This window comes from Delphinapterus leucas, chromosome 6 (assembly GCF_059928025.1).
Source record: "Delphinapterus leucas isolate spDelLeu-1000000601 "Yukka" chromosome 6, BTC_Dleu_Yukka2, whole genome shotgun sequence".
In the NCBI taxonomy this organism is placed as follows: domain Eukaryota; kingdom Metazoa; phylum Chordata; class Mammalia; order Artiodactyla; family Monodontidae; genus Delphinapterus; species Delphinapterus leucas.
The window spans coordinates 83,223,360-83,234,545 of record NC_143134.1 but is presented as its reverse complement, the minus strand read 5'-3'; positions in this window follow the sequence as shown (position 1 = coordinate 83,234,545).

Here is an 11,186-nt window from a genome sequence, read left to right as displayed (position 1 = left end):
GGAGGGAGGGAGACGCAAGAGGAAAGAGATATGGGAACATATGTATAACTGATTCACTTTGTTATAAAGCAGAAACTAACACACCATTGTAAAGCAATTATACCCCAATAAAGATGTTAAAAAAAAGAAGAAGACATTAGGGACAGCGTGATCGCATTTCAAAAATGTGGAGTAGGGGCAGGGGAGATGTACATATGGATATTATGTGTCAGGAACAAAACCTATGGAACTATTGACAACCTTTCTCCCTCGCACCCATTCCTGAAGGGGAGCCGTTTTTTTGTCTGTTTGTTTTTTTTACCACTCAGATCCTTTATGGAACTGATCTGGGAGACAGAGAGATACAAGTGTTAAGAGTCCTCAAATGGCCCAATTTGTCTTCTTGAGAAGAGATGGAAGAGAAAGTAGTGGATGAGAGAGGCAGGCAGCCAGCCAGCCAACCAGGAGATGGAAGAAAAGAAGTACCTGGAGTTTTTAAAGAGGGGGGAGGGGGAGGTCCTGGAGCAGCTACTGAAGACTTGGTGTACGGGAGGGAAAGCTGGGTGACGTAGGTTCAGTATATTTTGCCGTGTCATGTGCTGTGTGACCCCTCCAGAGTCTACAAATACACCCATGACAAAGATCTAGAACACGCATGAGGTTTTGAGATCAGACTGGTGTTTCTTCCCCATGTTTCTGGGCTGCCCATGAGGTGAGAACAAAAGCTAGTTTAAGGTTGTACATGTATGAAAAACGCCAGGAAAGACACTCCAGAAATTGTCCCAGTGGTAAGCTCTGCCAGGGTTAATTAGGTACAGGCGGACTTTGTTACAACAAAAGTGTATCACATGTGTAATTTTCATGGGCTTGTATTTTACTTTCACTCAGGACAGGGATTTGGGTGAGGCAAGCAGGGTGACTAGAGTGCAAAATTTAAGGAGTCCCTGACTCTCAGCGTCTTGCTGGTTCAGAGCCGCATGTAAACACCCCCGTGAGGGAGCGCCTCCCTCACTTAGCGCCCTGCCCACCCTGCTTGCCTCACCCCATCCTGGCCCTGCTTGCCTTGTTAATCACAGTTCTGAATCTCCTTGAAATTCAAACTGGGATGCTATCTGCCACACACACAGAGTACATTGCCATTCCGAAAGCACTTTCACTGGCTCTTCATGACAATCTCAGAGGAAAATGAGACTGGTATTATAATTCCCATTCTACAGATGGAGACCAGAAAGGTTAAAAGACCCGTCCGAGATCACACTGCTAAGTGACAGCAAACTCAGTTCAGCTGACTCTAATGATTACCATCCCCAAGTATTTCCACGATACCACCCACATACAAAACAAAGCAAACAAAAATTATCACTCATACCTATCAGGAAAGCAATGAATCTCTGAAGTGAACCTAGCCCAGATATTCATGTCCCCCATCAAATAAGGCCCTGCATCTCCCATTTGCCCCCTTGGAAACCATGGAGGCAGAGCCCACAGAAGATATAGGCAGCCTCTAGCCAAGATGGCGCCCCATTAGGAGCAGCTCCTCTGAATTCTCTATTAGCAGCAGGTTTTCAGGATGAGCAGCAGGCCTTCACGAGGGCCTACGGGCAGGTCCGTGGCTGCTGGCTGGCACCAGGTGTGAGCCATGGGAACTCTGGGAGCTTGGTGGGAGGGGGGAGGGCATCTGCACAGGAGACATGAGCCTAAGAGAATCTCTCAGCATTGGACATCCCAGAGGGGGTACATGCAGCTACTGGCGGTCAGCACTTCAGGGTTTTCCCCTTGAGGTGAGCGGAAAGGAATAACACGGCATCACTAGCCACTAGCCTGGAGCTCAACCAGCCGGCCTGGCAACCTAGAAATTTGCTTAGGGAGTTAATCCAGGCAGACCCTGAACTACCCTGTTCATCCAGCTGTGTTTTAGGGCACAGCACGATTCCAACACCGCATTTAATAAAAATGAAGAATACCCCTCCCCCTGCCCTCTGCAGATTCGTTTTTCTCCGTTCCCACTGGTACTTTCTTTTAAAACTAAGTTTAAAAATAAAGAAATCAGCAAAGCACACTCACTTGCCAATTGTGCTTGTTTTCCTTCCTTCACAAACCTAAATCATACCTGGCAGAATTCACCCTGTTCTAATTTACCTGTTCCTCTAAGAATATGAATCCATTTCCCTCTAGCCTGGGTTTTAGGTACATTGTTTAGCCAAGCCTTTGCCTCCCTCTTCTGTTAAAAAGAGGAAAAACATACAGCAAACTCAAGTTCTATATTTGTGAAAACGTTAAAAGGAAACTACCCTAGGATATTTACACAAGCTGTGTAAAGTGGCTTTAAAGAGGCTCTAGTATTCCAGTATTACGCGTACTACATTGGAATTAATACTTCCCAGAAAAAGTAAACTTTAAATAAGATCAAATCAGGATCAATTGCACACCCACCTGAGTAGCTGAACAAAATCAATGGAGCAAGTCTTTGGTCATCGGACTAAAAGATTCAAGATTGATTTTTTCCCCCCTTTTAGTAAAATATGAAACTCCCTGGTAACCTGAAGTATTATTGGGTCCTGTATCTTGCAAGGACTTATGGGCAATTTATCTAAAAACTGTCTTTCAACAGCTACACGAATGGCTGAAATTGCTTGATCTCGTCAGGCAAAGATTTTTTAAAAACATTAACCTCACAAACAGAATATATATAAATATATATATATATATATATATGTCTCCTGCTAAGTACCAGAGTTTTCAATCATAAAATTGAATATCCCTTTGCAAACTCAGCTATATCCTAAAACAGCCAATGATAACCTCTTGCAATACTCAGCATTCTGTAGAGAAGTGAGTTTCTAAAGGGCCTTATACCGTCCTGAACGTAATGGGAGATTCCTTTAAGGGAGTTTTTCCTTCTGAGGAAAACAACTACACACCGTGGACTACTGAAAAGCCCTGCTGGGCCTGTCTTATTTAGGAGATGTCTCCACAGTGGGGTCTTCTGGGTTTACACGGCACTGCTCTTCTTACGAGGGTGACCACTACCGAGCATTGTATTAGGCTCTCAGCGTATATACACACACTGCCAACCGGGCACCGTTACCCTCATTTCTCAGCGGGGGAAACAGAGTTAAAAGTCACTTACCTGAGGTGGCGAAGTTCAGGGAGAAGCGGAGCTGGGATGCAGTCCTAGCAGTGAAATCGCGAGGCCTGGACCCTCCAAAGCAAACTCCCCCCAACCCTACCCCCACTGCCTCTTTTAAAACCTCCTCCTTAACTGGTAGGCAGGCACACCTGAGACCAGTAGTTCCCTGAGGATAAGAATCACCTGGGAAGCTTGTTTACTCTACCTTCCCAAAGCCCCTACCCTGGAGATTCTGACTCAGGGGTTCCAAGCTGGATCCAGAAATTGTCTTTTTAACCAATGATCCAGGTGATTCTTATCATCAGAGGACTATGGGAACGGTCTTAGATCGGGGGTGGCCAGGGCCAGGGAGTTATTTTTGGCTGTGTGGGCCGCTAGGTCTCTGTCGCAACGACCCAACGCAAAAGGAGCCAGAGAAAATTCATGAATGAACAGGCCTGGCTGTGGTCCAATAATTTATTTACAAAAACAGGCGGCTGGCTACAGTTTGCTGACCCTTCTCTTAGACCATTCATCATACCATTAAAAAAGAGACATTAATGCCTGCTAGTTGTCACCTCACTAAGGCTATGTCTCAATCAGGCAATTGACCCAATGAAAATCTTCCCAACACCATGAAACATCACTCTCATCAAGGGATAAAGTCAAGGTTGTGTCTTCCCTCCCTCTTTAGGGAGCAGCACTTTTAATGTCAGATGCAGGCTTGTGACATCCTCTGTCACATAGGGGAGGACGTAAGTCAGGCACCAGCAGATGAGCAAAGCTTTCACTTTGGCACTGGTGAGTGCAGTAGGTGGAACTCTAAGACGGCCTCTAGGATCGCCATCCCCTGCCGAATACACACCTTCCTCCAATGATCCAATCACACTAATTTAAGTGCTACTTTGCAGGGATTTTGCAGATGAAATTAAGGTCCCAAATCAGTTGACCTTAAGATAGGGGAATCACCCTGATGGACCTGATCAAATCAAGGGAGCCCTTTAAACCTGAGTCTGGAATTCAGAGGTAGAGAAGTCAGAGAGAATTAAAGTGAGAGGAGGATTCAACATGGAGGAAGAGTCTCCATTCCTGGAGTTAGGGTAGGGGCCATGTGGCAAGGACGGTGGGTGACCTCTAGGAGCTGAGAGCACCCCTGCTGACAGCCAGCAAGGAAAGGGGTGCTCAGTCCTACAACCATAAGGGACTGAGTTCTTCCAACCAGTGTGAGCTTGGAAGCAGACACTGAGCCCCAGATTAGCACTGGAGCCCTGGCCAAGGCCTTGACATCAGCCGATGAGACTCCCAGCTCAGCAGAGAATTCGGCCATGCCATGCCTGGACTTCTGACCTATGCAGATTGTGAGATAATAAAGTTATATATGGCAAACGACTAAGCTTGTACTGATTTGTTACAAGGCAATAGAAAACTATTACAGAGATGCCCAGGACTTTGACGTCGGAATTAACTGCTGGGGACTTTTAAGTCCAATAACTTCTGGGTTTAAATATAGATGGACGTGTCCCTTTAAATCTATATTCATTCATTCTGTCTGAATTCCCATGTGGCTCAGGCCAGTGCGCACAGCCCACCTTTCAGGAATGTGATTATCAAGATACCAACTGCAATAATGTTTACCCAAAACCAACCTGCAGGCTTATTTCAACACGCCTGTCATATGCAAAGCATCAAACCGGATATTGGGGGTGGATGGGTGATAGGGGATGAAAAGATAAACAAGTTTACACCTTGGAGGAGGGACAGACGTTTGGAAAATTAACTGCCAAGCAGGTATCGTAATTGAAGTGTAAGAAAACCATATGGGAGCTCAGAAAGCAAGAATAGATGGAATTTACATGAGAGGATGCAGTCTAAGCCAGAGAGTAGAAGCACACTGTATTTTAAAGGACAGGAATGAGGTGGTAAGTATAAGATGTTGGTGGAGATTGTGGAGGGTTTTCTCTATGCAATGGATCTTCGAGGGCCCCCAAAACTCTTCCTGCACCCTGGCAATTAGTAGCTCGGACCACTGTACCTATTGTTATATTCTTTTTTTTACTCCCTCATGAGGATGACTGATGCTCAGCTGAATTCAGAGGAGTGTTTGATTTGCCTGCCATCCTCTGGGAATGCCCCTGCTAAATGCATAAAAAGTTGCTCAACATCAAAGATCATTCAGCCACAGATGTGAGAGCTACTGTCACCTTATAAATCTTACAATAGCCAGTGTCCTCTTAAAATTTTCCCCAGTGCAAGCTACAGAGGTGGGGAGGGCTGGAGGGAGCACGGGTTAATACAGTGGAATTTCCTTTGGCACCAGCTCCAAGCAGTCTTTTAACAGAGATGTTTAATTGATCTTTATTGAGCAGAACCTTCCCTTCTGCTTATAAAAGAAATGATTGCTTTTCCCTCTGGTTCTATCTGGAGAAGTTAATAGCCCCAGTTTTCTCTTAAGCAGAGATAGTTAATGACTGGGAGACTATCATTAATAGAGTTTATTGTCCAAAATACAAACCCGGTTCTAAACAACCTTCACACTGAGATTGCCTTGCTTGTATCTGTTGATACTTGGAGGAGCTTTTCCCAACCGACGAGCGCATTGTTCTTTCCACTCAGGGTCTGCTGTCCAATTAACAAATTGGACAGCGAAGTAATCTATAGGCCTTTGCCAAAGACTGCTGAGGATGCCCTAATGTGTATCAATTTGATCCTCACATGCAGTAGCTCCTAGATGAGGCCCAAGAGCGGAGCCACAATCATTTGTATACATGGTGCAGGAATATTTTGCAGGTGTGAAGACGATCTTTGCAATACTTCCAGGATACAGAGACACTTCTGGGATTCAGTACAAATAGAGCCGTTACTGCTTGGTAGCTATGAAGGGTGATGGAAAAACAAAAAAGAGTAATACTTACCGAGTTCCTTTAGCTCATTTATAAAGGGCTTTATTGATATTAGCATTACTTTTTGAAATAACTTCCAAACACAACAAGCAGGTATTAATATTTCCGCTTTACAGCTAGGGAACTTTGTATTAAATGTTCTGATGGCTGTGCTACTTGAGGACTAGATTTAGCAGTAAACTGGAGGCTAGGACCTGCTGCTACAGCGAACTATTTATTCTAGGGAATTTATTCTAGAGTTACGAATTTCCTGGGTCTTTTTCTTTGTTCTCTCCTCCTTCTGGCTGCTGGCTTTCCCCACCTGCCTCTGGCCATGCCCTCCCCATCCCTCCAAGTTGCCATCCTGGCATGGCAGGCACCATGACCATGACTTCTGAACCACATTTTGGAACCTGTGGTATGAAAAATACCAGCGTTCTTAGGTGGACAAGAGGACAGAATGTTTGAAACCACGATTGTTCAGAAAAATCTGAGATATGTGATCACTCTTACAGTGTAGCTCTAGCATATTCCCCAATGACAAGCAAAGGAAGGTGTGGAAGGGAAGCAGCTACCATTTACTGACACAGTTAATAGGAATATAATCAAGGCAGGTGTAAGGCCCGGGCCTGAGGTCTTCCCGGGAATGTGAAAGGGAAGGAGGAGGGAGGCTTTATACCTGAGGTATTGGATTCCTTCCCCCCCCCCCATTTTACTGAGATATAGTTGTCATATAACATTATATTAATTTCAGGTGTACAACATAGTAATTTGATACGTGTATAAATTGCAAAATAATTACCACAATAAGTTTAGTTAACATTTATCGCCTCACATAGCTACAATTTTTTTCTTGTGATGAGAACTTTTAAGATCTACACTCTTCGCAACTTTCAAATTAAAAAACAGTATTGTTCGGTGCTTTGTGTCCACCTAGAGGGGTGGGATAGGGAGGGTGGGAGGGAGGGAGACGCAAGAGGGAGGAGATATGGGGATATATGTATATGTATAGCTGATTCACTTTGTTATAAAGCAGAAACTAACACACCATTGTAAAGCAATTATACCCCAGTAAAGATGTTAAAAAAAAAACAACAACAGTATTGTTAACTATAGTCATCACACTGTACATTACATCCCCAGGAGTTGTTTCTCTTATAACTGCAAGTTTGTACCTTTTGACCATCTTTCTCATCACGCCCCACTCCCACCTCTGGCAACCACTAATCTGTTCTCTGTTTCTGTGAGCTCAGTTTTCTTCGATTCTTCATATATGTGAGATCATACAGTATTTGTCTTTCTCTAATTTCACTTAGAGTAATAGCCTCAAGGTCTGCCCTGGCTTTTTTTGCGTCTGGTATTACAGTTAAACATTCAGGATCATGTTGGTGTTGTTACCAGGTCCTTGTCAGGTGTCATGGGCTGAGTTGTGTCCCCCGCAAAATTCACAGGATGAAGCCCTAACCCCCAGTACCTCAGCATGTGACTGTATTGGGAGATCGGGCCTTTAAAGAGGTAATTAAGTTAACATGAGGCCATTAGGGTGGATCCCAGTCCAATCTGCCTGGTGTCCTTATAAGGAATGGAGATTAGACATGCAGAGAGACACCAGACCTGCCCAGAGGGTAAAAGCCACGTGAGGACACAGGGAGAAGGCAGCCCCTCTGCAAGCCAAGAAGAGAGTCTTGGAACAGGTCCTTCCCTCATGGGCCTCAGAGGAAACCAACCCTGCTGACACCTTGACCTTGGACTTCCAGCCTCCAGAACTGTGAGAAATAAATTTCTGTTGTTTAAGCTACCCACACTGTGGTGTTTTGTTATGACAGCCCTAGCAGACTAATACAGATACCAAAACATAATACAGAATGAGGCCTGGAACACCTACCACTTACATGTTGTTTGCTACATGCCAAATACATGCCAAATACTAACTCGATCCTCACCATAGCCCTATGAAGTGGGCACTATTATTCTCACCCCCATTTTACAGACAAGAAAACAGAGGCACAGAGAGGTTCAGTGAATTGCCTAAGGCCATACATCTGACATGTGGAAAAGCTGGACTTTGAACACAGTCACCAGTCTCAGAGTTCTCTGTCTTGTCTCAATTTTCTACCTGTTATCCCCCAATTGATCATCCACAAACCTTCCAAAATTGGTCCAGGAGGCAGCGTGGAAGGCAAACCTGAGGATACTGTGCCCCACTCTTGAGAGGCAAGGACTCACAACCTGGGAAGCTTAGGAGAGACAAGGAATGCTGGTTCACCTCAAAGGCCCATGGATGGAAGGAAGAGACACCTGGGTCTGGTGAACCGAAGGCCTGGAGGCAGGAAGGCTTTTCCCATGATGGCTGTCACCCTGATCCACAGCTCTGCAGGACACAGCTCTGTCATCAGGTAGCCTTGGGTTCCTCCAGGCACATTGGCCCTATGTATACATGGTATACTACAGGCTGCTGGAGCATATTGGATGTAGAGTCAGAAATGGTTCACTCCCTCTCCAGCAGTCATTTCTCCAGAACAAGCAGGGAAAAGATACCAGAGACAGGGAGATTCATCTTCATCCTCTAGACCCGGGTTTCTCAGCCCCGGCTCTAGTGACATTTTGAGCTAGTTAATTCTTTTCTATGTGTGACTGCCATGTGTGCTGTAGGATGTTTAGCAGCATCCCTGTCCTTACCTACTAGATGCCAGTAACACATCAGCTACTTGTGACAACCAAAAATGTCTCCAGATATTGCCAAATATCCCTTAGGGGACAAAATCACCCCCACTGAGAAGCACTTCTCTAAGAGAAACAGAAAAAGGTACTTCCTCAAGACACTATTTCCATCTGTCGGAAAGTTGTCCTAATAATACATGCAAACGTTCTACATTTCTGGTGTTGTACAGTGCACAACCTGCCCAACTGCCCGTGGTCATCCACCTCCTCCCTCCCTCTCCTCAAGCTTCACAGGAAAATGAGGCTAATCTGCACTACGCTTTATCATTCCTTTCTACTTTCCCATATTTCTGAGATAATATAAGGAACCCGAGGGCTCCCTGACCTAAACTTGGGGTTCAGTTCGGGATTGACCTTTCTCCACCCTGAGGTAAGGATGAAGAAAATAAAACCTGTGCTGACCCTTCTGATTTTCTCGTTCAGCCATTAATGTGACAGGCACGAGGTGCTGATAACATTTTTTTCTCCCTCATTGCTGAAGCAATAGATAATTTTATAGCTGTGTTCTCCTATCCCTAAAGCAGGCGGTATTAATTAGGAAATAAAGCAATGACAGGGTGTGCGTTAATGGGCTATTAATGCCTGCCGCGGGTGCCCGGCATGGTCTGAAGCCAAAGGCCAAGCGATTTCCACCACCTGGTAAGCACACTAATGGCCAATTAAAGTCAATCCTGAATCGGCTCTTTCCTCTTGGTCGGGAGTTTTTCCAATTTAAAAAGTACTGAAGTTTCCAAGTATGCATAGGTTTGTTTTAACGCAAGAAGAGGTGAATCCGCCCACAGAGGATAAGGGGGAGAAATCAAAGAAAAGACTGGAGTGACAGGGACCGACACACTGGCCCTCAAGGCAGTCCCTTGACCCTGTTTGCTAGAGGCAAGAGGTGCCTAGTGTGGGCTTTTTTACTCCACCCATTTCTTTCCTGTGTGTTCAAGATGCAGGAGGGAAGGAGGCTGACATTTTTGTAGGAGCTTTTGTTTTAGAGACTATTCAGTCTTGTTGGCACCGTATCTTCTAACAATGCTGGTCTCCTAATAAAAATAAGCACGAAAGTAACACACACTGGGTGTCTCCCATGTGCCTGTGCACGCATCTATATCTCATTGAACCCCCATAACAGCCCGCAAGAGAGGGACTCTGAGTGTCCCCATGCTGCTGGTGGAGAAAGAGGCACAGGAAGGTTCAATAATCTACCTAAGATCACACAGAGGGTGGGAGAGCCCGTTTTTAAACCATCTGCCTCCGATTCCAGGTGCCAGGGGGCAGACTCTCTTCTGCTCGCCTGGAGGTGAAACCATGTGTAATGATGAGTCAAATCCTGTCTTCACTCATCAAGGTAGCTTGAAGACTTGCATGTCCTCCAAGTAGCACGTAGCATAAGCAATAAGATGTTTGCCCCAGTATTGTCCAGGAGCTTGGAGTCAGCTGTGTCTAGTTAGGCTGAACTGGTTAAGACCGGAGAGGACCACCGACCCTCCAACTGGGCAAGTGCCTTTTGACCTCCTGCCATCAGAGGGCCGAAAACTCCAGCCTGAGAATGTGCTGAGCCCCGCAGCCTAGTTACGCCAGCTCAGAACAATGAGGAGCACACCTTTTCCCAATCACCTTTCCTCATGCTCCCCACGCCTCATACTGCCCTGCTTCTTTATCCTTTACCCCATAGAAGCCCCAAGCCCCTTGCCTTCGGGGAGGCGGATTTGAGACCTATTGTCCCAGCTCTTCCTCGCTTGGCTGCCTTGTGAATAAACCTCCTCTTTGCTGCAAACCTCAGCATGTCAGTGTTTTGGCTTGCTGCGCCTCAGACAAAATGATAGGGAGCAGTGGTACAGGCCTCTTGCCTGTGAGGGAAGCTGGTTAACAGTAGTCAGGTTGAGGATGTTTTCTCCTCCCGGGGGGCAGACGTCCTGCTCTACTAGAAAGAAGGGAGAAAGGCAGGAGCTGGACCCTTGCTCTCAGGGTCACAGTCACCTAGGGGCTTGTTAGAAGTACAGAATCCAGGCCCCACCCCAGAACTACTGAATAAGAACGTGCATTTAACAAGATCCACAAGAGAGGCATACCCATATTAACGTTGGAGAGGCACCAAGCTGGAGTCCTAGTAGCTCATCCCTAGGGTCATGTTCTTCTCCGCAGCTAATTAAAAGGAAGCAAAGATTCATCCCGAGCCGACTCTGCCTCAGTCACTTGGGTATCACATGAGCTCATTTAATCCTCCCCAGAACCTGCAAACGAGACTGAGGGTCAGAGCGGGTAAGCACCCAAGGTTCCATAAAAGAACGTGACCGGGGCTTCCCTGGTGGTGCAGTGGTTGAGAATCTGCCTGCCAATGCAGGGGACACGGGTTCGAGCCCTGGTCGGGGAAGATCCCACACGCCGCGGAGCAACTGGGCCCGTGAGTCACAGCTACTGAGCCTGCGCGTCTGGAGCCTGTGCTCCGCAGCAAGAGAGGCCGCGACAGTGAGAGGCCCGCGCACCGCGATGAAGAGTGGCCCCCGCTTGCT